This window comes from Bos mutus, chromosome 29 (genome assembly GCF_027580195.1).
Source record: "Bos mutus isolate GX-2022 chromosome 29, NWIPB_WYAK_1.1, whole genome shotgun sequence".
NCBI lineage: Eukaryota > Metazoa > Chordata > Mammalia > Artiodactyla > Bovidae > Bos > Bos mutus.
Genome location: NC_091645.1, coordinates 20461700 through 20488574, shown reverse-complemented (window position 1 = coordinate 20488574; position 26875 = coordinate 20461700). Strand labels below are relative to the sequence as shown.

Genomic DNA, 26875 nt, shown 5'->3' with positions numbered 1-26875 from the left:
TTTTCTCTCTTCAGAACTCTCATAGCAATATATCTGGCCTCTCATACAATGTTACATTATATCCTCTACTATAATTATACCATCTATGTAGATGCTTCCTATCCTCCACTAGGCCTAATATGACATATGTTACAAAAACCTCCTGAGGTCAGAATTCAGCTTGTGGTTATGCCTGCTCAGTCCATCTACCTCCGAGAGCACATTATATTTAATAAAAAAAAATAGCTTATCAAAGAAATATAAAAGGAAACATTTTTATCCTAATTTCATCAATTCTTCTTTCATTAGGTGTAAATTTTATATTTTGTTTACATTTTTCTTTATTTAGTTTTGTTGAAAATTACAAACTTGCTTTATAGCCCAGAAAGAGTAGATAAAACACAGAAGGCTAGAAAAGCAGGTTTTGGAGTCATCAGGATTCAGGTATTAGAGGATAGGGACAAAAAATGCAATTTCATAGCAAGAATAACTCAGTTAATATACTGCCACTTAGAAGAAATGGAAACCAAGTGGTTTTCTACTGAATTGTCCAGAAAGAAAGTGAAGTCACTCAGTCATGTTTGACTCTTTGCGACCCCATGGATTGCAGCCTTCCATGCTTCTCCATCCATGGGATTTTCCAGGCAAGAGCACTGAAGTGGGTTGCCATTTCCTTCTCCAGGGTATCTTCCTGACCCAGGGATCGAACCCGGGTCTCCTGCATTGTAGGCAGATGCTTTTACCATCTGAGCCATCAGGGAAGATGGAATTGTCTAGAAAAGGGCCAGTAATTGGTCTAATTGGTCCAGGAGGCTTGTCTTGGGCAAGATGTAACTACTATTTGCACTCTGCCTCTGAAACACTTCCTTGCCTCGTGAAGACACAGCTGCAGTAAAATAAATGAGAAGGCTATCCGGAAGGAAAAATAGAGCCTGTCAAAGACAGGCACACACCCATTACTGAAGATCCATCATATAGAGACATTAGGTGAAATGGGGAGATGATCGCCATTATTTTTCATAATCTGTAATTAAGGAAGGTCTTCTTCAAGTGTTTTATTATACTTCATTGTGATGCATTAGACTAAAGCTGTGTTTACTGCTCAAAGGGAATATCTTGCATAATTTTCCACACGATTGCCAGAAAATACCCCCAGAAAGGATATAACATCATTTAATTTTGCTCTAATCAGATTGTGGGTAGGCATATGCTCAGAAGTATCAAACTTTCTGACTCTGTGTTTGGATGGTGTGTCTCTGAACATCTCAGAGGCAGAGATAGCACCTGCAAGGGTATAAACAATTTCCCTGTGTCTTAGCCAGATCTCTAAGTTCTTGGTCATAAAAGTAATTCTGGGTTGTAAGAGGCAGACATATACAAACAAACCCATATAAACATGTGTCTCTGCATGCTTGCTCAGCCGCTTCAGTAGTGTCCGACTTTTTGCAACCCTGTGGAGTTTAGCCTGCCAGGCTCCTCTGTCCATGAGGTTCTCCAGGCAAGAATACTAGAGTGGGTTACCATTTCCTGCTTTAGGGGATCTTCCCCAAGTCTCCTGCCTCTCCAGCATTGGCAGGCAGATTCTTTACTGCTGAGCTACCGGGAAAGCCCAAACATGTGTCTCTACCCTAGGAGACTTTTAGACACTGTTGGTGTTTATTTAAACATTCCATGATCGCAGTGATAATATTTTTGAAATGAATTCTATTATTATTTTGTGGTTAAAGTTTGAGGATGAAAATTAGCCACAGTCCTTATATTTCCCTCATGTCTAAAACTTGAAATCAATAAAAATATGGAGGCAGGACATAAATGCTTTATTTCACCTGTTATGAAATGCTTCTGCTCACTCTGCCTCACTAATTCTCTTTTCTCTAGCTGCCATATGGATGCCTAGAGCCACATGAGAAACTTCCTCTTCTCATGCCAAAGTAGGAACTGTCCTCCTTAAAGCAAATTCATTATTTTTTAATAGATCATCAAATTAAAAGTTTAGGCAGTAGTGTAATATAATAATAATATTTATTAAATAGTTACAAGTACTTTGTATGAGTTGACCAGCTAAATCGAAGTATTTTGCTTCTTGCAATTGTACAGCCTGGCAAAAACAAATTGAATAAAGCAATACATATCCCATCACACAGCCACACACAGACAAGTGAGACCAAGAAATTTAACTTAACCTCATAAAAATATTTTTCCCAAATCTTTTTGCATTGAGAGCACCTGTTTTATCTGATGTGCAGACATTAGTTCCTATAAAATACAGTTATCTTTTCCATTGTTCCAAATGCTAGTGAGTTGAAGTAATATGTAGAACCTGAAAAGAGAAAATTAAGAACCAGCCTGGTATACTGGAAAAACTCTTGAGAAAGCAGACAGAGACCCAATTTTCAGTCCTATCCTTCACTATCTGGCCATATGACAATAAAGTTTTTTAACTGCAATGATGGATCTTTCTCTCTCACTCAAGATATGTTCCCTTATCTGTACATGAGAATGTACATAGACTATTTCATAGTAGAAAGACTAATAGAATCATGAACACCTGACTTAAGGTGTCAATTATGTCCACTAGATGAATAAACTATATACGTCTCTTAACCTAAGTGAGCCACATTTTCTTCACCTACCAAATAAGGAGTTGAACCAAATCTTTGAGACACTCCTGTATATCAATAGTATAAGACCTAATATAAAACAGATAATTACACACACACCATATACACAGATACACATGGGATTTATTTCTATATGCTTTAGTTGTCTAATATTGAGAGATACACTTGGGTTAGAAGTATATTGGGAAGAAGATGATTACTGCTTGGCAGGAAAGCTATGGCAAGCCTAGGCTGTGTATTAAAAAGTAAAGATATCACTGGGATGACAAAGATCCATATAGTCAAGGCTGTACAGATAGTCATGTACAGATGTGAGAGCTGGACCATAAAAAGGCAGAGCACCGAAGAATTGATACTTTTGAATTGTGGTGCTAGAGAAGACTCTTGAGAGTCCATTGGATAGCAAGGAGATCAAACCAGTCAATCCTAAAGGAAATCAACCCTGAATACTCACTGGAAGGACTGATGCTGAAGCTGAAGCTCCAGTACTTTGACCACCTGATAAGAAGAGCTGACTCATTGGAAAAGACCTTGATGCTGGGAAAGACTGAAGGCAGAAGGAGAAGAGGGTGACAGAGGATGAGGTGATTGTATTGCGTCATCAATTCAATGGACATGAGTTTGGGCAAACTCTGAGAGATGGTGAGGGACAAGGAAACCTGGTGTCCTGCAGTCTATGGTATCACAAAGAGTCGGACATGACTTGGAGACTGAACAACAACAAAAATACTTGGGTTTTGATAAAATGTGTCCACCTTGTGATTGTTAATATATGTGGAATTTTGCTTTTGAAATATATAGATTGACGTCAATGTAATGTCTTTTCCTTTGAAAAAAATGCAAATTGATCAGAACTTCAACTATTGGTAGGCATGTGGTATGTGCAAAGAACATTAAATATGAAATAAAACCAATAAAACCAAATGTATGTTTTCACTTAATCTTCTCAAAGCTTTTTTTTTTTTTTCCTGCAAAATGGCTCCAAAACAATCTTATTATTTTGAGAATTTGATGGAGTCAAATATGCGACAAATTTCTGAGGTGAAATATTTTGGCTCTTTAAGATAACAGTGAGCTAACTTCATTCAATGTATAACATGGGAGGCTTTCCAGATGGATCAGTGATAAAGAATCTGTCTGCCAAGTATGAGATGCGGGTTTGATCCCTGGGTCGGGAATATCCCCTGGAGAAGGAAATGGTAACCCACTCCAGTATTCTTGCCTGGGAAATCTCATGGACAGAAGAGCCTGGTGTGCTACAGTCCATGGACTCGCAATACTATAGGACATGATTTAGAAACTAACCAACGAGAATGACAAGGACAGATCCTTGAAGCCCACCATCTTTTCCTTTCTTCCTTTTCCTGCCCCATCACCCACTGCTGGAATGGAATCCAGAGGGGTCATGTGAGCACAGAGCACGGGAATTCAAGCTGGGTCAGGTTACACCTTCCTGGACTAGAACTGAGCTGGAATAAATATAAGCCCTATCTAGGGAGTGAAATACAGAGAAGTGGTAAACATTGTTCTCAAATTGAGTTGTCTGTGAGGGCAGCCAACAAATATATGGGTTTGTTTTTTGTTTACCTCGCTTAGTGGTGTTTTAAAGCTCCACAGGGACCTTTTCTTTCCATCCAGTAGGTAATATGTGCTTAACATTTTAACAATGACCTACTATAACTCCAAAACAGAGGATTTTAATGATGAGATGTGGAAGACAAAAGTGTTCACACAAGGAGTGGGGAAACTTCCTTTTCTGAATCCAGAGTTGGGTTTTGTTCTGTGATGAAAAGTAGTGAGTATTAAGTATATGTTGGAGGACTCTTCCCTCCCATATCTGAAGACCATATCTCTGATCTTAATGTGTACCATATTAAAGACTGACATGCAACAATTGAAATCACTTAAGATGCTATAACTGGCTCTCATGCATCCAGTTTGGGGAATCTGAATTCTTAAGAACAGTTTTCCTTAGCATTGAGATTCCTCCTGTGGTGTACTTGAGTAAGAGGCCACAAATGAGTCAAAAACCCTCTCTACAGCTGTACTGTACCAGGAAACCAACACCTGGGAAATTCAGCAATCTTACTTAATGTAATAACTACTTGTCAGTTTCAACAGAATCATTTAAGTTCTACTTGTTGTTGTTTAATCACTAAGTCATGTCTGACTGTTTTGGGACCCTGTGGACTGTAACCCACCAGGCTCCTCTGTTCATGGGATTTAACAGGCAAGAATTCTAGAGTGGTTTGTGATTTCCTACTCCAGGGGATCTTCCTGACCCAGGGATCAAATCCATATCTCCTGCATTGGCAAGTAGATTCTTTACCACTGAGCCACTTGGGAAGACCCTAAGTTCTATTTACTAATCAATTAATTTTTTTTCTGCTTTCCTTTTTTTCTTTCTCCTTTCTTTATTTTTTTTAACTTGTGCTATTTCTGCCTTATTAATGTATTGTAGGCACAAGTTAAAAAATCAAAAGAAACTTGCCAAGTGTACTAAACTAGAAGGTATATTTAGTGAATCTTATTTTTTTGACTTTTAAAGATGCTTTCTCTAATTTGAAAAATAATATTTTCCATAGTATTTGCATATGTGTGTGCCATAACTAACATAGTTCTATATGTACAAAAGTTAAGTATCTTCTGTAACCTCAGGGCAATAATTGTTTAGAGCAATTAATGTTAGTAGTAACTTTTACTGTAAGAATGTTTTGAAACAGTTTTACTAAAAGCGTGTATTCTTTTACTCATATTTGTCTACTGTTCTCATTTGTAATGCTTCTTACTGTCTCTTGTCATATCTAAAGTATTTTTGTGAATTCTAGTTTCAAGATTCTACTAAAAAGACATATTTCAGTCACTGATTCCAAAACCAGATTCTAATTTTTTCAACTCCTTGTAAAAATGGTGTACTGAAAGTCACTTTTGAGATAAAATCTGGTTCCAAAATATATATGCTTTAGAGACCTCAGAGGAAAGTAATTTCTAGTTTTTTTCTTAACCAAAAAGATTGAAATGTGAAACATTTGTGAAAGTTCTTTAATTTAAAATCTTCATCCCTATATACATTTATTCATATATTTTCATCTAGAGATATCAAACTCATTTTAGCTGTCAAGATAGATTTTATCTCCCAGGTCTCAAGTTCCTCATTTACAAAGGTAATGGTAAAACGTTCCCCTTTTTGTTCCTAAAAATATTGCAGCAATGAAGGTTCACCTGAAAAGTTTAAATTTTCTCTGATTTTCTCTAGAGGAGGACATGGCAACCCACTCCAATAATCTTGCCTGGAGAACCCCATAAACAGAGGAGTGGTCCATAGGGTCACAAAGAGCTGGACATGACTGAAGTGACTTAGCACACACTCATGCTCCATTTTCTTCCCCATATTGTGAGGATTATATTTGATAGTGCCAAAGTGTTTTGAAAATGTCAAGGTTCTATACACATGTGATTGTCTCTGATATGTAGATCAATTTGGCTGGACGACACAGTCTGCATGGTGCAAGAATCACCAATTTAATGTGATACATTTAATTTGAAATTGTAAATGTAGTTTAATTCAAATAAACAAGTAATTTTTATTTATTTTTTGGACTACAAAACTTAGTGTATTTATTATCTGACTGTTGACAAAAAAGTTTGCCAATCCCAGACCTAGAAAAATACACATTTGCAGCAGAATTCGGCATTAGTAATTTTAAAAAATAAAACCTGGCCTGTTTAGTGGTAACTGGACTGTATGTTCTGTGAAACAATGACACAGACACACACATTCAAACACAGAACAGAAGCAGAATATTAAACTACAGTAATGTGAGTTCTCAGATGGTAAAACATCTGCCTACAATGTGGGAGACTGGGGTTCAATCCCGAGACTCAGGTTGGGAAGATCCCCTGGAGAAGGAAATGGCAACCCACTCCAGTATTCTTGCCTGGAAAATCCCATGGATGGAGGAGCCTGGTGGGCTGCAGTCCATGGGGTTGCAAAGAGTTGGACACGACTGAGCGATTTCACTTTCACTTTCAATGTGAGTTCAGAGCAAAAATAAATTTAAGCCCTGATTTAATTTACCAGTCTTTAAATCTAGAACTGATATTTAAATGCTACACAAAAAATGATTACGATGGGTTTTCTAAATGTTGAAATATTTTCATCATAAATCTACTCTGCTTAGTTCTCAAGAGCCCCACCACACTGGTCTGATCTTACCTGCCCAGGACATCTAATGACCTAGCTTCTAGGGATGAAACCCTGGACCAGAAGGGTCTTCCTGGCCCCTGTTTCAGTGCTAAAGTAGTTACTGTTCTCCATGATCGATACTTTAACTCTACCCTTCTCCCTAACTCTTTTCTTGAGGCAAAAGATGATGGATGATCAAATTCGGGTTGATCCTAAACTGGATAATTTGACCTTGTCCTCCTCTCCAGCCTCAGTATCTCTTATCCACCAGGATCTATTCTTAAAGGCCAGTAGTAGGGGGCTGCTGTAATATGCCTTGACTCTGGGTTACTCAGAGCTATTTCCTCTGCATGCTTTTCTGTCTCCTTCCTCACCTGGCTAATTCTTTTCATCCTCATCCAGCTCAGATAGTGCCTCCTCCTGGAAGTTTTCACTGACCCTTAGGCATATCTGCAGGATTCTCCTGTGTATTCTCTTAACACCATGCATTTTTCTTATCTAGATTGCTGTCATCCTACACTGTAATTGCCTGATTTTGTGTGTATCTTTCTTTCTAGATTTATGTTTCTTAGGCAGGCATTTGTTGTCCATTGCTTAGCATATGGCATCACAAAGAAAAGAATAAATATAGCTAATATGTGGAGGCAAAGTACATATCAGGCCCTCAGAGGTTCTATATAAATTTTATCTTTTAAAATCATTCTTTTGAATAAAAAAATAAAAATTCAGAGAGATGAACTAATTTTCTTGAATGTGTACTTCCTAGACTTTAACCACAGCCACTCTGATTCCTTTGTCATTATCCTTTTAGTGGTATCACTTTGCCTCTCTGCTGCTGTGTATGCTTAGCTGTGCCCAACTCTTTGTGATCTTATGAACTGTAGCTCGCCAGGCTCCTCTGTCCATGGGATTTTTCAGGCAAGAATACCACAGTGGGTTGCCTTGCCCTCTTCCAGGGGATCTTCCTGACCCAGGGATCAAACCTTTGTCTCATGTGTCACCTGCCTTACAGGCGGATTCTTTACCACTGAGCCACCAGGGAAGCCCAGTAACTTTCAAATATATTCTTTTCTATTTAGCTTCTAAAAGCACTGAGTGTTTGTGTATGTCTCAATATTCAACTTGATTTTATCCATTGAAATCTGAAAAAAAAAAAAAATCCAATCCTACATTGAATTCTTGGAACACAAATGGCATATGAGATCCAGCAATCAAAATCAAAATTGGCTTAAATGTTACAATGCTCTTTGTAAATAGTTAAAATTCTGAGACTCTTACTCTTAAAAGCTTTGTGCTTCTATACTCACTTTTTTTCCCCCTCTATTGCATCTATGCAGTAATCTTCTTTAAAGGTGTAGCTTTTAAAAAATCGTTTACAATTTTCATGCTCACCCAGAAGAGTGACATTCTTTTCACTTTAATGGAATACTGTCTTCATAATATATCTGTCTAGCTTGTCTTTATCAACCTGAAATCTGCGGGAAAATTATCAAATTAAGCATAGGGTGGCTTGCGATCTCATTGATTATGTTGTGGTCTCTCTTACATTTTATAATGGAAGAACACATCATGAATACAGTAAAGAAAGCCTCGAGAAGGAAATGGCAACCCACTCCAGTATTCTTGCCTGGAGAATCCCAGGGACAGAGGAGCCGGGTGGGCTGCCATCTATGGGGTCGCACAAAGTCAGGCACAACTGAAGCAATGCAGCAGCAGCAGCAGCATACACATTAAGCTGGTAGACATGCAGAATGGGGAACAACAGGCTGATTCCAAGAACCATACAGTTGCTATTGGATTTGGGCAAGTTATTAATCTCACTGGGACTTTATTTTCTTCATTGTTAAGAAATATTGAAATAATCAATTTGTATATGTGTGCATGCTCAGTCATGTCCAACTCTTTGTGACCCCATGGGCAATAGCCTACAGACTTCTCTGTCCACAGAATTTTCCAGGCAAGAATATTGGAGCTGGTTGCCATTTCCTTCTTCAGGGGATTGAACTCGCATATCTAAGGTCTCCTGCATTGGCGGGCAGATTCTTCACCACTAGTGCCAGCTTGGATGCTCAAAATAATCTCTCTCTCTCCATTTATATGAAACGATTAAAATTTATATAAAACAATTAAAATTTAAATATAAAACTCAGGAAAGAAATATAAAACGTAGAAATGTTTCAGAAGATTAATCAAACTTAAATAAAGATAGGATTTGGGGAATAAGGCATTGCCATTCTAATGGTAACAAGCATTAAAAATATTTGCTTTTTCCTCTCAGTTTTCCTCATCTAGTTTGGTGTGTAATAGACACATACAACACAGTATAGACGGTGCTAGTCTTTGGTAAAAAGGATCACAATGAACTAAGACATTGATGTCTCTCCACTAGAAAATAACATAAGCTCAGTGCCATTTGCTCCAGGACAGGTTTCTGTGCTTGCTGTTGTGTTCTGAGCACTATAAACAGGGACATGGTAGATAGGAGGTATTTAGTGAATGCTGCTTTCTGTTATGATTTTTAAATAAACTATGTTTTGGAAAAGTTTTACTTTCACAGCAAAATTGAGTGAATGGTATAGAGATTTCCCATATACTCCCACCCCCAACACATATACAGCCTTTCCACTAAAAACATCTCCCGCCAGAGTGGTACATTTGTTACACTGATACACTGACATTGACACAGCATAATCACCCGAAGTCCATGGTTTATATATTAGAGCTAACTCTTGGTGTTGTACATTCTGTGAGTTTGGAAAAATGTTTAATGGCTTGCATCTAACATTATATTATTTTACAGAATAGAGTCACTGACCCAAAACTCCTCTGGAGTATGTCTTTTTGACCTTCCACTTCTCCTAGGCCCGGAAAGCCACTGATCTGTTTACTATATCCTAGTTTTGTCTTTGTCAGAATGCCATATAGTTTGAATCATACAGCAGGTAGCCTCTTTAGAGTAGCTTCCTTCACTTAATAATATGCATTTAATTTCCTCCATGTCTGTTCATAGACTCATAACTCATATCTTTTTAGTGCTAAATAGTATTTCTTTTTTCTGGGTGAAATCACAGTGTGTTGATCCATTTACTTACTGAAGGACATATTGATTGTTTCCATGTTTTGGCATTAGAAATAATACTGCTATAATATCCATATGCAAGTATTTTGTGAATACAATTAAGGACCTACAACCCCTGACATTGCTAAGCTATTAAACCAATGACAGCAATGGCCTACTTTCAGAATTTCTGTTATGTGATAAAAATAACCTCTATTTGCTTAAATCACTGAAATAAAATTGCTTTTATTTGCAAATGCCATGGTTGTCTATGTTTGAAGGAATCACCAAAATATCTGGAACTAATAAGTGATTATAACAAGGTTGCAGGATATAAGATTGGTATATAAAATCAAATCCCTTTCCTATACACCAGTAATGAACAAGTGGAAACCAAAATTAAAAACACAACAGCATTTACCTTAGTGACTCCCAAAATAGAATGCTTAGGTGTAAATCTAATAAAATATGTGCAAGATCCATGTGAAGAAACTATAAAACTTTGATGAACAAAATCAAAGATGATGAAATAATGTCTTCCTAAACTGATATCCAGATAAAATTGAGACTTCCTGTTTGTGAGCATGAAATAACGCTCTATGTCTTTGGTCATCTTTGATTTTGTTCATCAAATTTTTGTAGTTTTCCTCATATGGATCTTACACACACACACACATATATATATCTTCTTTTCTATTTTCAGTCTCCACTGACTCCTGGCATATGCAGTTTTATGTTTGCTTTGCCTACAAGTAAAAGAAAACAGAAGAAAAAAAGAAAATAAAATTAATAGAGAAATAATGTGATGGAGTAAGATTCTGAGATGTTGTCATTTCAGAATACAAATACAGAGAAATATATCTTCTACTAAGAAAGGGAAAATGCTGTGAGCATGAGTGTAGGTTCCTATAATGGGATGGCAAGTCAGGAGCGGCAGGGGAAGACTGTTGAGAAATCTCTCACCTGAAACTTCAGATTTCTCCATAGGAAGGATACAAGATCATTTGTCATGTATGTGCATCCATGTGTGTGTTCTTACATCTACTTGTTTGCTGAGAGGTTTGAATAATTGAAGGAATAGTAGTTTGGAGTGTTTAAACATATGCGTTGACTTGAGAAATACAGAGAAATTAAGCACAATATTGGATATGCTGTAGTTGAAAACATGACTTGACGGCAGTGTTTGTCTACCTCTCTTCTCCTCTAAGTAGTCTTTTTAATTTGTTTACTTGCCTCCTGATAATATTTAAATATTATATACTCTTTATGTATATTATACCTTTTGAAGGGTCAAAAACCATTATAATACGAATTATTTGCTATCCCTCCCTGCAAGCCACCTAGAACCAACTTTCATTGGAATAAATAATTTAGAGGTTGAACTCTGCAAGACAGGTGAGAACAGATATGATTAAAAGGGTGATATATAATTAAAGTAGACTGTATCCTTGTTTTTGTGTAGTGAAAGGAAGATGACTTTTGAATCATATGGTGGGCGCGTGTTCTTATTCTAGTTATACAATTTATGTCCTCTCTGAATTTGGGTGTTTTGCTTAACTCTATAATTCTTCTGTTGTGATAATGTGTAAAATGCCTAACACATAGTTGTTAAGATATAACACATGGAATTATTTATTTGTGATGCTATCATTTTGCTATGTTGAGATGATGATTAAGAATAACAAAGTTAATAGACCGAGATAAAAATTAAAAAGTTGAGACATGAAAGAAAATAAAGAAGTAGTAAAGGTAATAGATATGAACAATTGGTTATGTTCTGAGTAAGATGTTGAAGTTTAGTATTTAAAGCATTTGGGTTAAATGGCCATGCCTAGGCATATCCAGGGTATAGGTTGCTAGAGTGGATGTGCAGGGCATTGGAGAAGTGATTAAGAATTGTTAGCATTAAAATATAAAATAGATTGTCAACATGAATATTGAAATCATCCAAGTTCATGGACAAAGGCTAAGCATAGATAGTGAAATAAACCAGGAGATTTGTGGATGGTATTAATAAAATAATGATATATAGAAACATAGCAGGATGATATGCAATTCACAAAATCCCATTCTTATGCATGAGTGTAGAGATATAGTGAATAGGAAGTGGTAATAATGTCTAAGAATACTGATGTTCCCTCCACTTCATGGGGTTATGTTATGTAGGGAACAGAAACATCAGTGGTTAAGAGCAATATTAGACCCAAATGCTCCTACGCACTATGTATCTAACATCAAACAATTTGTTAAAGTATTCTGAATCTCAAGTTCTATAAAATTGGAGCAATAAAGTCTAAACTAGAAGATTATGGTTCTGATAAAAAATGCAATTCTGTGAAATGCTAAGCAGAGGACTAGACACTGGTAATTTATCAACAAATGACAGCTATTTCCATTATTACCCTTTACTGGGAAAAAATGGAAATGCATATGGTCCTGGAGAAAAGTAAGTTTCAGTTAAAATAAGGAGTAGCAGAAAAGAGTCTATATTGCTCCAATCATATCTGCTGGAAAGCAATTTGGAAACTGTCATTGCAGCATCCTATAGCAATCACCTATGGTTTAAAACACTGACTTCTAAGCAGGAGAAAACAAATGAAATTACCTCTCAACTGTGAAGTTTAAAACAGATTCCCAAGTTGAATTTCACAGCAATCACAATTGCATTTTCTCCCTGTAGACATTTCATCAATACCTTCTATTGCCATGCCTCCTAGTACACTTTCATCAATGAAGGTAACCTTTTAGCCCATTACAGAATGATGCAGGAGAGCAACAATCAATGAATCTCACAGGTTTTGTAAATGGCAGTCAGTTTAAAATTGCTAACCTGCTGCATTTTACCAAAGTATTTGTAAAGAAAATACTACTGTGAAGAAATGCTATGTTAATATAATAATGCTGGCAAGAAAATAATGTGATAGAGTTAGAAAGAAGATGGATTTTAATTAGATGATAATCATTAAATGAACTACAAGTTATGATATTGAGTATGTGTTTCAATTTCTTATGGCTCAAAAATTCAAACCTTGATTTAAAATCCGTTTTTGTTGACTTGCTAAGTTGTGTCTGGCTGTTGTGAACCCAAGGACTATAGTATGCCAGGCTCCTCTGTTCTCAGCTATTTCCTGGAGTTTGTCCAAATTCATGCCCATTAAGTTGGTGATGCTATCTAACCATCTCATCCTCTGCTGCTCCCTTCTCACTTTTGCCTTTAATGCTTCCCAGCATCAGATATTTTCCAGTGAGTCAGTTCTTCGCATCAGGTGGCCAAAGTATTGGAGCTTCAGCTTCAGCATCAGTCCTTTCAATGAATATTCAAGGTAGATTTCCTTTAGGATTGACTGGTTTCATCTCCTTGCAGTCCAAAGGACGTTCGAGAGTCTTCTCAAGCACCACAATTCAAAAACATCACTCTTCAGCACTCAGCTTTCTTTAGGATGCAACTCTCACATCCATCTATGACTACTGGAAAAACAAAGCTTTGACTGTATGGACCTTTGTTGGCAAAGTGATGTCTCTGCTTTTTACTATGCTGTCTAGGTTTTTCACTGTTTTCCTTCCAAAGAGCAAGCATCTTTTAATTAATTTCATGGCTGCAGTCACTGTCCACATGACTCAGAGTCCAAGAAAATAAAATCTGTCACTGTTTCCACTTTTTCCCCTTCTTTTTGCCATGAAGTGATGGGACCAGATGCCATGATTTTAGCTTTTTGAATGTTGAGTTTTAAGCCAGCTTTTTCACTCTCCTCTTTCACTTTCATCAAAAAGCTTTTTAGTTCCTCTTCAGTTTTGCCATTAGAGCAGTATCATCTGGATATCTGAGGTTGTTGATAAAATCCAAGTTGGCATGTGGCAAAGACCACAGAAATCCTTATCATATTATTTCATGCATTACATGAAATTTTGTTTTGGAACCTTAATGTTGGTTGACTAAAACAAGAATTTGTTTTCATGTATACAATACTGTGGTTTATAATACGAAATACGCTCCAAAAACCCTTGGATTTTCCTAAGTGATACGAATGATAAAGGCTTCTTGATATTCCTAACAAATCCCTTTGATCCACACCTCAGTTTATGTTAATGAGGTGACTTTTGGAAGCACCTAGAATGGGGGCTGGTTACCAAGGAAATGAACCAACCAAGTGATTACATAGCTGTAACTTTCAGACCCACATCAGCCTCCAAGGATGGGAGAGGGGCTGGAGGTTGAGTAGATCAACAATGACAGTGGCCAATGATTAAATTAATCATGTCTGTGTAATGAAGCCTCCACAAAAATACAAAAGGAGAAGGTTCAGAGAGCTCCTGGGTTGGTGACTACATGGTGATACAGGGAGAGTAGTGTGCCCAGAGAGAACATGGGTGCTCGTTCTGTGCTCCTTCCTACATACTGTGCCCCATGCATCTATGGCCTCCATCTTGCTGTTCCTGAATTATGCCCATGTTAATAATGGTAATCTAGTAAACAAATTGGTTTCCTGAGTTCTGGAGCCACTCTAGCAAATCAATCAAACCCAATGAGGGGATTGTTAGGACCTCCTATAACTGGTAGGTCAGAAGCACAGGTGACCACCTGGATATGTAGTTGGCATCAGAAATAGGGGTGGGAGGGAAACTCTTGTAGGACTGAGTCTTTGAGAACTGAGGCTATCTCTAGGTAGATGATGTCGGATGTAATTTAATCATAAGATATCCAGCTGTTTTCAGAGAATTGCCTGGTGGTTCAAGGGAAGACAGTGGCACCCCACTCCAGTACTCTTGCCTGGAAAATCCCATGGACAGAGGAGCCTGGTAGGCTGCAGTCCAAGGGTCGCTAGGAGACGGACACGACTGAGTGACTTCACTTTCACTTTGCACTTTCATGCATTGGAGAAGGAAATGGCAACCCACTCCAGTGTTCTTGCCTGGAGAATCCCAGGGACGGGGGAGCCTGGTGGGCTGCCATCTGTGGGGTCTCACAGAGTCAGACACGACTGAAGTGACTTAGCAGCAGCAGCAGCATGAGGGAAGAAACCCAGATGCTAGAGTTGTTAGAATTTCAGTATCCAAGCTTAAGACACACCATTTTCTATTATATGAATAGTAAAATGACACATTGTACATACCATATCCAATAAACATGAGTTTTATATTACCTCAGAGACAAATGATCACTTTTCAGAAGAAAATCAAATTTGTACATTTTAATTGAGATGCAGTTGATCAATTTTACTATTACATGCTGATGGAAAAATTTCCCAGAGCAATCTGGTCTCTGAGTAGCACAGAAATTCAGAGACTTGAATTACATAGCTATTAGAGATTTGGGGGCTTTTGTGTTGTCTAATAAAGGGAGAAAGTTGACAAATTTACCACTGTATAGATAAGAATACCAAAGTAAGCCAAGCATTTAAAAATGTTCTTAATATAAAATTTTAGTGTACAAAAGCTATAGACAAATCCAACAAAATATAAGAAATGTGAAATTTTATTATTGGAGAATATGATTTTCTAAAATTATGTTTAATGCCTTAGACCATATTATTAGCAAAGGCAAATGGCTATTATTGCTGGTAAAATGTGGTCATGATCAGTTAATTGAATATTGGAAGAAACTGTCATAAAAAAAGAAAAATTTTAAGATGTAATAATACAAAATAGAGATTGTCTATAGTCAGAGATGGCAGTGTCCATTATGTACTCTTCACAGGTGAGTTAGGTACTTTTTCTTCTTTATTACTGAATGTTTTTGCTTTGATCATACAGTATACCCCAACTTAGGGAATGGGTGTAGTAATCTATTTCTTTTGCTGCAGTTAAATGAAGATATCTCAAACTCAGCATTATTTGCATTTTGGGGCCAAACTTTCTTATGGAAGGTGACCCTGTGCTGTATAGGATGCTCAGCTTCATTCCTGGACTCTACCCAGTTATGAATGCCAAAATATCTGCAAAGTATTGCCAAATGTCCCCCCGGTGTGGGGGCAAAATCACTCTTGATTGAAATCACTGAATTATGTATTTGAATGTTCTTACTGATACCCCTTGCTATGACAATATGGTAATTTTAAAGACAACTTGTCAATTTGTACTAAGTAGCCTTTTGAGATTTTCACGGGAATTGCATTGAGTTCATACATCAAATTGCAAGAATTTCTATCAATGAGTCTTACAATCCATGAACATGATATATCTCTGTTTAGTTAGATTTGTTTAGTTTATCTAAGCAATGCTTTATAATTTTTCTCACATTTTATTTTCTAAGTTTATCCTTGACTATTATGTTAGTTTTGACGTTATTTCAAATGCAATTTGTCTTAATTTTCAAAATGCATTATTCTAGTTACATAAAAACATAATGACTTTTATATATTGATCTTTTATGCTGTAATACCACTAATCTCACATATTGGTATTCCCGTAGATTCTGTAGGAATTTTTGCTAATAAGATTGTGCCTTCCTTGAATAAAGAGTGTTTTGACATTTCCTTTCTAATCTTTATGACTTGCAAGTTTACTTGATGGCCTTAGTTCCCTGGTAAACCATCTAATTTCATGGCTACAGTCACTGTCTGCAGTGATTTTGGAGCCAAGAAAATAAAATCTGTCACTGCTTCCACTTTTTCCCCTTCTATTTGCCATTAAGTCATGGGACCAGATTCCATTATCTTAGTTTTTTTAATGTTGAGTTTCAAGTCAGCTTTCTCACTCTCCTATTCACATTCCTCAAGAGGCTTTTTGCTCCTCTTCACTTCTGCCACTGGAGTGGTATCATCTGCATATCTGAGATTATTGATATTTCTCCCAGCAATCTTGATTTCAGCTTGTGATTCTTCCAGCATGGCATTTTGCATGATGTACTCTGCGCAGAAGTTAAATAAGCAGGGTGACGATATATTGTCTTGTCATACTCCTTTCCTAATTTAGAACCAGTCAGTTGTTACATGTCTGATTCAAACTATTGCTTCTTGACTGGCATACAGTTAGTAAGGTGATCTGGTAGTCCCATTTCTTTAAGAATTTTCCACTATTTGTTGTGATCTACACAGTCAAAGGCTTTTGAGTGGTCAATGAAGCAGAAGTGTTTTTCTGGAACTCCCTTGCTTTCTTTATGATCCAACGAATGTTGGCTATTTTCCTAACTTTGTGTGTGTGTGTGTGGTCTTCTTTTTATTAGTTTCTGAAATTTTAGCTTACATTACTGCTATTAGGTATTTCTTCTTTTCTAATATAGACATTTATAGCTGTGAATTTTCCAGCTTCACTTTTTACTTGGTATGTGATCTGGAACAAAAGCTTAATATTCATTTGTCAGTTATTCTGTGTGTATGTGTTTTAAGGATTTTTTGATATATTAACGTTCTTAAAATGGGAACTGAAATGGAAAGTGTCCTATATATGTTAATTTTTAATATGATTGTTCTTTGGATGGATCTGCCTGTTAGCTAGAACACTAGAGTGGGTTGCTGGTCCCTTCTCCAGGGGATCTTCCCCACCTAGGAATCGAACTCAGGTCTCCCACATTGCAGGCAGATTCTTTACTGTCTAAGCCACCAGGGGAGCCCTATATTCAGGAAATATAATAAAATAAACCATTTGGTTGACATGATAGAAGAATTTCAAAACTAGTTGAATTTAATTTTGACACACCAAAAATCTTGAGGACACACAGTATCATCACTCAAACCTCTGAACTCTTCATATTATGTTTTGTAACCAAAACTTTATCCCAAGGATTCACAAAATGTATTACAAATGACAGCATGGAAAATAATCTTGCCCAGTAACTCCAAGTTCAGCTCTACAATGTACCCTTAAAATGGCAGGACATTGGTATCTTGAGTAGATTCAAATTTCCAAATAAAGTAGGTTACAAGGAGCTATGTATTCATATATGGCAACCACAGAAGAAACTTATGACCTAAAGCAAAGTTAAACTAACTTTCTTGAAACTTTTTAGATTCTACACCAATTGGACAACCTCTCATCTGGTCTGAAGACTAGTGGAATTTTCAAACCTCTAATCTCGTTTAAGGGCTCAGCTTTAAAGTTTCCCTTCTGGCCTGTGTTCACAGCAGCTTTTAAAGACTGCTTTCTTAACTGCAGCTGCATACCATTTCCCAACTATGGAAAAGTCTTCAGTTTTTTCCAGTTTTTTTTGTTTCGATAATATTAAATATTACACTTTAGCTGTGCAGGAGTTAGAGGTTATGCAAGGACTTATCAGTCTATGCAAGGCTGACATTCAAAAGCAAATTCATTTGCTTAAGGGAACATTCTAAAGTAACAGTTCTTGATATTACATGCCTCATATGATCCATTCCAAACCACCGAGGATTACAACTTCATGTGTCGCTGTTAACAACAGACAAAGAAATGTGAACAGCTAAAACATTTCAAAATGCAACAAACTTATGAAGTCTCAAACAGAAGTTGAATTTTCTGTACATACTCTTGTCAAAGTTATTTCCTATATACCACATTCCTCTAGAAAAATGGTCTTCTATTGACCTAGATTGGCTACGAGACCTAGAGAAAGATAGGCGCAGCTTCTGATTTCTCTTCTGGGACAGTGATCTCTCTCTTCCCCTATCTTTAGAAAGGGACCTAGTCCTGCTGCAAGAGAAACTTCTCTTGTCTTGGAGATTTGTGTCAAGGTGGAGTACTCATCCTCTGATTAATCATCTCTAAGGCTACAACCCCAGAAGGGCAGTGGGCCACAATTTTGACTTATCTTTTCACCTTCTGGCAGTTCCATTTTTACTTGGCAGCCACATAGTGTTCTCCCATTTAAATTTCAGACAGCACCCACTGCATCTCGGGGATCTTCGAATTCCACACTAGCAAAGTCTGGAGGGTTTCTTGCAACCCACACGCTTTGGAAAAAGTTGCACAGTCATTTCCGACTCTCTGTGATCCCATGGACTGTAGCTGGCCTGGCTCTTCTGTCCATGGAATTCTTCAGGAAAGAGTACGGGAGTGGGTTGCCATTTCCTTCTCCAGGGCACACACTTCAGACTGGTCCATAATAGCCAAAGGCTCATTCCAATTCAGTCTTTTTATCATTGTTTCCAAGGTTACCTACATAAACTTTACAGTCCAATCACCAGAAATCATGATGTATTTTGAGGTCATGGGTTAGAAATGCAGAGACTCAAATCCACCATCCTATGCTGATTCTTCCTGGATGCCTTCTGCCTGGCATCCCCTGATGTTTTGGCACACCCAGCATCCATGAAATAGTCAGCTCATGTTATTAAATAAAAGTCGCAGGCTCTGGCCAGAAGGTTTTTTTTTTTTTTCATGCAAACAATGTTCTTCAATTTAGTCACCCTCAGTAGCTAGGAGTTATTTCCATGATACATGAGACATTTCTGGAACTCCTCAGTAGGATTGGCCATTGGAACCAGGAAAAAAAAAATGCTTTGAATAAATTCAGTAAATGAACTTTTTCATTCTTCACAGATAGATGATCAATTTTTAGAAACAGCTAATTGTTCTTATTGCTAAACAAGGCAGGTTATGAAGTTCATCACTAATATTTATGATTTTAAATAAGATGGGATCAAAATAGTGGTTCATTTTTCTCTTTACAAGACTAACTTGTAGAGTGGAGTTTCAAAAAATGTCTTGAATATGGGTAATATTGGGAGGTAAACAGTTAAGACATCAGTGATCGCTTAATTTTATCTGAGTTTGGAGATTTGTTTAAATCAGAATCAAGCAAATAAACTAAAAAAAAAAAAAAAAGTCTAACACTACAGTGAAACAGCTAAATGTGACCCTCATGGATTTATGGGCTAGTCCTTCAGAAATACACATAATACTGCTTGAACTCTGTGTCAGTTAAATCCCATTTGAATTTGTCCAGAATCAGATATGACTGAGCTATTTTTGTCTAGGCTTTCCCAAGTTAAATTATGCTGAGTTTGTGGTAGCCTCAACTGAAAAATACAAGGTTCCAGGTGAATAGCGGTTGATGGTTGTTTCTGCTTCAGGGCAATCAGAGACACCTCAACAGTGGTGGTTACTTTGAGGTTCTGTTCAGGATTTGTCATATGTGGGAGTAACTAATTTAAATCTGCTTCTTATTCTCCCCTTTTTGATCAGTCTCCTTCATCTTCTAGTTTACGTGAGTTATTATTCTGCCATTTCTCGTCTTTGGTTTTCTCCCTTGTCTTCCTTTGTTATGCCCCTTCCATTTCCATTCTTACTGCTAAATACCATATTTTTCCTATTTCTTAGTAAAGATATTGAAGACATAAATTTGATTGTATCATTCATGTTTTCATGTCAGGGTTATAAAAAATAGGTCATCGATTATCCTAAGGTTTGGCTATAGTCAAGCTTTTGTCTTAATTTCTCTCTTCTGTACTATGACTAGAAGTGAAGGTCACTTGGGATCCTAGATCCCAGGAAAGCTTTCTAACTAGCCCAGATGGCAGGAGGTACAGGTGCTCTGACATCTCATTCGAAATTATTCAGTATTATTGGCCATATGATGACTTTGCTTATGCTGTAATTACAGCACTATGAATTATTTTATAACTGGAGATTTATAACTTTTAGTCTCATTCAAATATTTTGCCAGTCCTTCAGCTCCCCTCCATTTGTTTTCGGCATCTATGAGTCTATTTTCAGTCTGTTTTGCTTGTACTTTTTTCTTTTTTAGATTTCACATAGAAGTGAGAGCATGTGGTATTTGTCTTTCTCTGACTTCTTTCACTTAGCATAATACCCTCCATGTCCGTCCATGTTGCCACAAATGGCAAGATTTCGTTCATTTTTAAGGCCTATATGCCATTGTACATATATCATTTTTTAGTCCATTTGCCTGTTAATGAACATTAAGGATGCTTCATATCTTGGTTACCATAAGTTCTGTGATGAATACTGGAGTATATATATATTTTTTTGAATTAGTGTTTTTGTTTCTTCTGGTAAATAATCAGAGGTAAAACTGCAGGATCATATGGCAGTACTATCTTTAATTTTTTGAGAAAACTTTAAAACTTTTTCCATAGTGGCTGCATTAGTTTTATAATATAGCCCCACCAGCAGTGCCTGAGGGTTACCTTTTCTCCACATCCTCACCAATAATTGTCATTTGTTGTCTTTCTGATGACAGTTATTGTGACAGCTGTGAGGTGCTATCTCAGTATGCTTTCCTTTTGTAGTTCCCTGGTGATTAGTTATGTTGAGTATCTCTTCATGTACCTGTTGGTTTCTGTATGCATTTTTGGGGAAAACATTTTTTTCAGGACCTCTCTCTATTTTTTGTAATCCAGTTTTGTTTTTCCTTATAATGAGTTCGTGAGTTCTTTATATATTTTGAATTATTAATCTTTTATTTTATATATATAATTTACAAAATCTTTTCCCATTTAGTACATGACCTTTTAATTGTGTTAGTTTTCTTTGCTGTGAATAAGCTTTTTAGTTTGATGTAGTACTGTTTGTTTATTTATGCTTTTGCTTCCCTTGATTGAGAAAATATATCCAAAAATAATTCTAAGACTGATGCCCAAGAGCATGTTGCTTATGGTATTGTCTAGAAGTTTTATGGTTTAAGGTCTTAATATTTAAGGCTTTAATCCATTTTGAGTTTATTTTTGTATATAGTGTGAGAAAGTAGGCCAGTTTGATTCTTTTGCATGTAGCTGTCCAGCATGTAGCTTCAATCATTTATTGAAGATGCTGTCTTTTCTCCATTGTGTATTCCTGTCACTTTTGTCAGAGTAATTAACCATAAAAATGTGGGTTTATTTCTGGGCTCTCTATTCTACTTCATTGATCTCTGTGTCTGTTTTTGTGCAAGTATTATGAAACTGAAAGTGTTAGTCACTCACTAATCCATGTACCATTTTGATTATTTTAGCTTAGGAGTGTAGTTTGAAATTAAGGACCACAATAACTCCAGCTCTGTTCTTTCTCAAGATTATTTTCACAATTCTGGGTCTTTTGTGTTCCCTTACAGATTTCAGAATTTTTCTAGTGTTGTTAAAATTGACATCAGTATTTTGATAATAATTCCACTGAATTTATAGATTGCCTTGGGAAGTTTGATTATTTAAGGAGGTTAATTTTCCAACCCATGAGCATGGTGTATCTTTCCATTTGCTTCTGTCATTTTCAAAATAATTTGTCAATGTCTTAACAGTTTTGTGAGTACAAATTTTTTACTTCTTTGGTTTGATTTATTCCTAGGTATTTTATTCTTTTTGATGCAGGTATAAATGGGATTTTTTCTTAATTTCTTTTTCTGATAGTCCATTTTTAATGTACAGAAACATAGTAAATTACTGTATTTTAATTTTGTATCCTGAAACTTTACTGAATTTATTTTTTGTGGCATCTTTAGGATTTTCTGTATAGAGTATGTCATGTGCTAACAATGACAGTTTTATGTCTTCCTTTCCAGTTGGAATTCATTTTATTTATTTATTTTTTAGCCTGATTTCTATGACTAGAATTTCCAATGCTACGTTGACTTAGCATAGTTTCCAATGCTATGTTGCTTAGGCATCCCTGTATAGTTTCTGATCTTAGAGGGAATGCTTTCAGCTTTTGCTACTGAGTATGCTGTTGGCTGTAGTTTTGTCATATATGGCCTTTATTATTTTGAGGTATGTTCTTCCTATAACCACTTTGTGGAGTGTTTTTCTTGTGAAAAAAGGCTGTAATTTGTTGGAAGCAGCAATTTTCCTAGTGAAAAACTTGCTGTCAATTGCTACTGGAAGTTATAGTTTGAGCCAGATCTGGATAATAAAATACCAGCAAAGGTCGTTATTCAGAAATCATCAGAACAGAATTATTTATCCTCCACAGATAGCACCCACACTCCACTTAGCACTATATTGAACATGGATATGGTGGTTATAGAAAAAAACAGTCACATTACACCCATGACTAAATACAGAGGAGCAAATTTAAGAGTCAAAATAGCAAACCCTTAAATTAGAAAATCTTGTCTCTTACGGTATCGTATAGAAACTGAACTAGTAATGCTAGTAGAAATACACCTCATTACTTCATATCACATGAGGAAATGATACCTTTTTATGTAAATACATTACTGATTGGGCTTTTTATACTTACAATAAACACTTCTGAATCACTACAATTTTGATACTTATTTGAAAGCCAATTATGAAATATTAGATTCATTTTTCTATCATTTTTCCTTTGGTGACCCGGAATTACATGTGTGTTCAATCCAGTTACTGTGGGCTTAATGAAGATAAACAAGAAGGGGCCTGTATTCATTGAGCTCTTAACTGTATCTGCCTAAGAACATAAAGCCAGTTCTTCATTTATTTCAGAAACTTTACAAATACAGTGTTACAATTTTTCACAATTTATAGATAGGATCTGAGGTTCAAAGTTATGAAGTAGCTAGTTCAAGGTTATGCCACTAATGAATTTAGAATGTAGTTTTGAACTCATGGATGTTTTGCTTCTACTTTTAATTACTATGCAATATTGCCTTCCAAAATTAATGATCCATTTTATTATATAAGGTTAAAGAGACAAAAATGTAAATTAATGTGCAAGGCTTGGTTTCTTAGGATTGACGGAAAAAGAGGGGAAAGTGGAAAGGCATTTTTTTAATAGACAAAACTCATTCAAAAAATGAAGATCATGGCATTCGGTCCCATCACTTCGTGGCAAATAGATGTGGAAACAATGGAAACAGTGACAGACTATTTTCTTAGGCTCCCAAATCACTGAAGATGGTGACTGCAGCCATGAAATTAAAAGATGCTTGCTCCTTGGAAGAAAAGCTTTGACCAACCTAGATAGCATATTAAAAAGCAGAGACATTACTTTTCTGACAAAGGTTCGTCTAGTCAAAGCTAAGGTTTTTCTGGTAGTCACGTATGGATGTGAGAGTTGGACCATAAAGAAAGCTGAATGCTGAAGGATTGATGCTTTTGAACTGTGGCGGTAGAGATGATTGTTGAGAGTCCCTTGGACTGCAAGGAGATCAAACCAGTCTATCCTAAAGGAAAGAAGTCCCGAATATTCACTGGAAGGACTGATGCTGAAGCAGAAGTTTCAAGATGCTGGGAAAGATTGAAGACAGGAAGAGAAGGGGACGACAGAGGATGAGATGTTTGGATGGCATCACTGACTTGATGGACACGAGTTTAAGCAGGTTCTGGGAGCTGGTGATGGCCGGGGAAGCCTGGCGTGCTACAATCCATGGGATCACAAAGAGTCAGACACAACTGAGTGACAGATCCAAAATGAACTGAAGGAGGAGCCAAGATGGCGGAGGAGTAGGACGGGGAGAACACTTTCTCCCCCACAAATTCATCAAAAGAGCATTTAAACGTCGAGTAAATTCCACAAAACAACTTCTGAATGCCGGCAGAGGACATCAGGCACCCAGAAAAGCAACCCAACTCTTTGAAAGGAGGTAGGAAAAAATATTAAAAACAAACAAAAAAAAGAGACAAAAGAGGGAGGGACGGAGTTCCGTCCCGGGAAGGGAATCTTAAAAAGAGAGAAGTTTCCAAACATCAGGAAACCTTCTCACTGCCGAATCTGTGCTGAGCTTTGGAAGCACAGAGGGCAACATAACAGGGAGAAAAAATAAATAAACAATTTAAAACTCGCAGATTGCGAGCCCTACGGTAACTCCCCCAGCAGAGAAGCAGCGCAGACGCCTGCATCCGCCATTAGCAAACCGGGGCTGGGCAGGGAGGCGCGGCGTGGGCTGCATCGCTGAGTAAGAATCTGGCCTGAATACCCTGAGCGCTATCTGAGCGAAATAATTTGGGCTAGCAAACCAGACTGTGGGATACCTACCACGCGAAAAGCCAGCCCTAACCTAAGACCGCCGGGCCCGCGCGACGGAACAAAGGACTGAACAGAGATAGCCGGCTGCAGACCTTCCCCTCCGGTGACAGGCAGCCAGAGCCGGAAGGGGGCAATCGCAGCCCCAGAGAGACATTATCTATAAAATTGTAAGCAGGCTTCTTTGCTAACTAAAACTTCTTGGGGTCTGGACGGTCAACATCTGCCTGAGAAGGTGCGCGGTTTTACATCCAGATAACCGAGTGGCGGGAGGCGATAAGTCGCAGCATTGGCGCTTCGCCTGGGAAGAGCAAATTGGCGCCGGACCTGGGAAGAGCACAAAACGCAGGCCCAACTGAGTCTGCGCCTCTGAGGACTACCCAGTGCCTGAACCTGAGCGGCTTGGACCTGGGAGGTGCATGCAGCCCAGGGCCAGCCTCGGATTGTTCCCCGGCGGAACAACCTAGAGTCCGAGCAGTGTGGGCAGGGAGGCTACACACGCCGTGAGCGGGCAGACCCAGGGTGGCTGAGGCACCGCGCAGCCCACGCCAGTGTTATTTGTTTGCAGCATCCCTCCCTCCATCCCCACAGCACGACTGAACAAGTAAGCCTAAAAAAAAAAAAAAAAAAAAAGTGTCCTCCACGTGCCCTTTGAGTCAGGGCGGAAACCAGATACTGAAGAGACTAGCAAACGGAAGAAGATATAACAGAGGGAAACGCCTTGGAAGCTACAGGCAATAGATCAAAACCCTGTGGTTACTACGGACTACATAGGAAGGGGCCTATAGATCTTGAGAAATATAAATCTGACCAAGGAACTAGCCAAAAATGAACTGAACCCACAACACCCACAAAAAAAAACCAAAAAAGTCCTAGATATATTTTTATTATTTTTACGATCATTCTTTCTTTTTTTTTTTTTAAAAAAAAAAAAAAAATTTAAGTCCTCTATTGTTCCTTTAATTTTCACTTTTATAACCTATTACTTTTGCAAAAAAAAAAAAAAGACCCTATTTTTTTCTTCTTCAGCAAACTTCATATATATATATTTTATAATTTTTTGAACTTTTTTTTTTTGTTTTGTTTTGTTTTTTTTTTTTTTCTTCTTTTCTTTAACATTGTATTTTTGAAATTCCAAACTCTACTCTAGATTTTTAATTTTCACTTTTTGGTATATGTTATCAATTTTGTACCTATAGTTTTTTTATATAATTTCTGTGACTTTTTTTTTTTTTTTTTCTTCTTCTCTGTTTCTTTCTCTTCTTCTTTTATATAACATTGTATATCTGAAATTCCAAACTTTACTCTAGATTTTTAATTTATGCTTTTTGGTATTTGATATCAATTTTGTACCTGTATTTTCTTTATATTTTTGTGACATTGTTCGTATTTGTTTGTTTGTTTTCTCTCTCTTATTTTTCTTCTTCTTTTTTTTTTTTTTTTTAACATTGTATTTTTGAAATTCCAAACTCTACTCTAGATTTTTAATTTTCGCTTTCTGGTATTAGTTATCAATTTTGTACCTGTACTTTCTTTATAATTTTCGCGACCTTGTTTGTTTTTGTATGTTCGTTCTTTCTCTCTTTCTTTTCCTTCTTTTCTTTAACGTCGTATTTTTGAAATTCCAAACTCTACTCTAGATTTTTAATTTTTGCTTTTATGTATTTGTTACCAATTTTGTACCTTTAAGGACCCAATCTTCAGGACCCATTTTTCACTAGGGAGTGAGATTACTGGCTTGACTGCTCTCTCTCCTTTGGACCCTCCTTTTCTCCACCAGGTCGCCTGTGTCTCCTCCCTAACCCCTCTCTACTCTACCCAACTCTGTGAATTTCTGTGTGTTCCAGACGGTGGAGAACACTTAGGGAACTGATTACTGGCTGGATCTGTCTCCCTCCTTTTCATTCCCCCCTTTTATCCTTCTGGCCACCTCTGTTACCTTCCTCCTTCTTCTCTTCTCTGTATAACCCCGTGAACATCTCTGAGTGGTCCAGTTATGGAGTGCACATAAGGAAGTGACTACTGGCTAGCCCACTCTCTCCACTATTGATTCACCTCATCTCATTTGGGTCACCTCTAACTCCCTCCTCCCTCTTCTCTTCTCCATGTAACCCTGTGAACCTCTCTGAGTGACCCTCACTGTAGAGAAACTTATCATCTTTAATGTAGATGTTTTATCAATGGTGCTGTATAGAAGGAGAAGTTTTGAAACTACTGTAAAAATAAGACCGATAATCGGAAGCA

The 26875-nt window shown here is 37.1% G+C and overlaps 1 non-coding gene and 1 pseudogene across 1 annotated transcript; both read right to left on the bottom strand.

Annotated features, from left to right (window-relative positions):
* Positions 1-666: 666 nt before the first annotated feature.
* On the bottom strand, positions 667-740 carry TRNAC-ACA (transfer RNA cysteine (anticodon ACA)). Its single transcript has one exon. It is a non-coding gene; the product is annotated as a tRNA-Cys (tRNA).
* Positions 741-18137: 17397 nt separating this feature from the next.
* On the bottom strand, positions 18138-18926 carry LOC102273304 (serine/arginine-rich splicing factor 3 pseudogene; annotated as a pseudogene).
* Positions 18927-26875: the final 7949 nt, after the last annotated feature.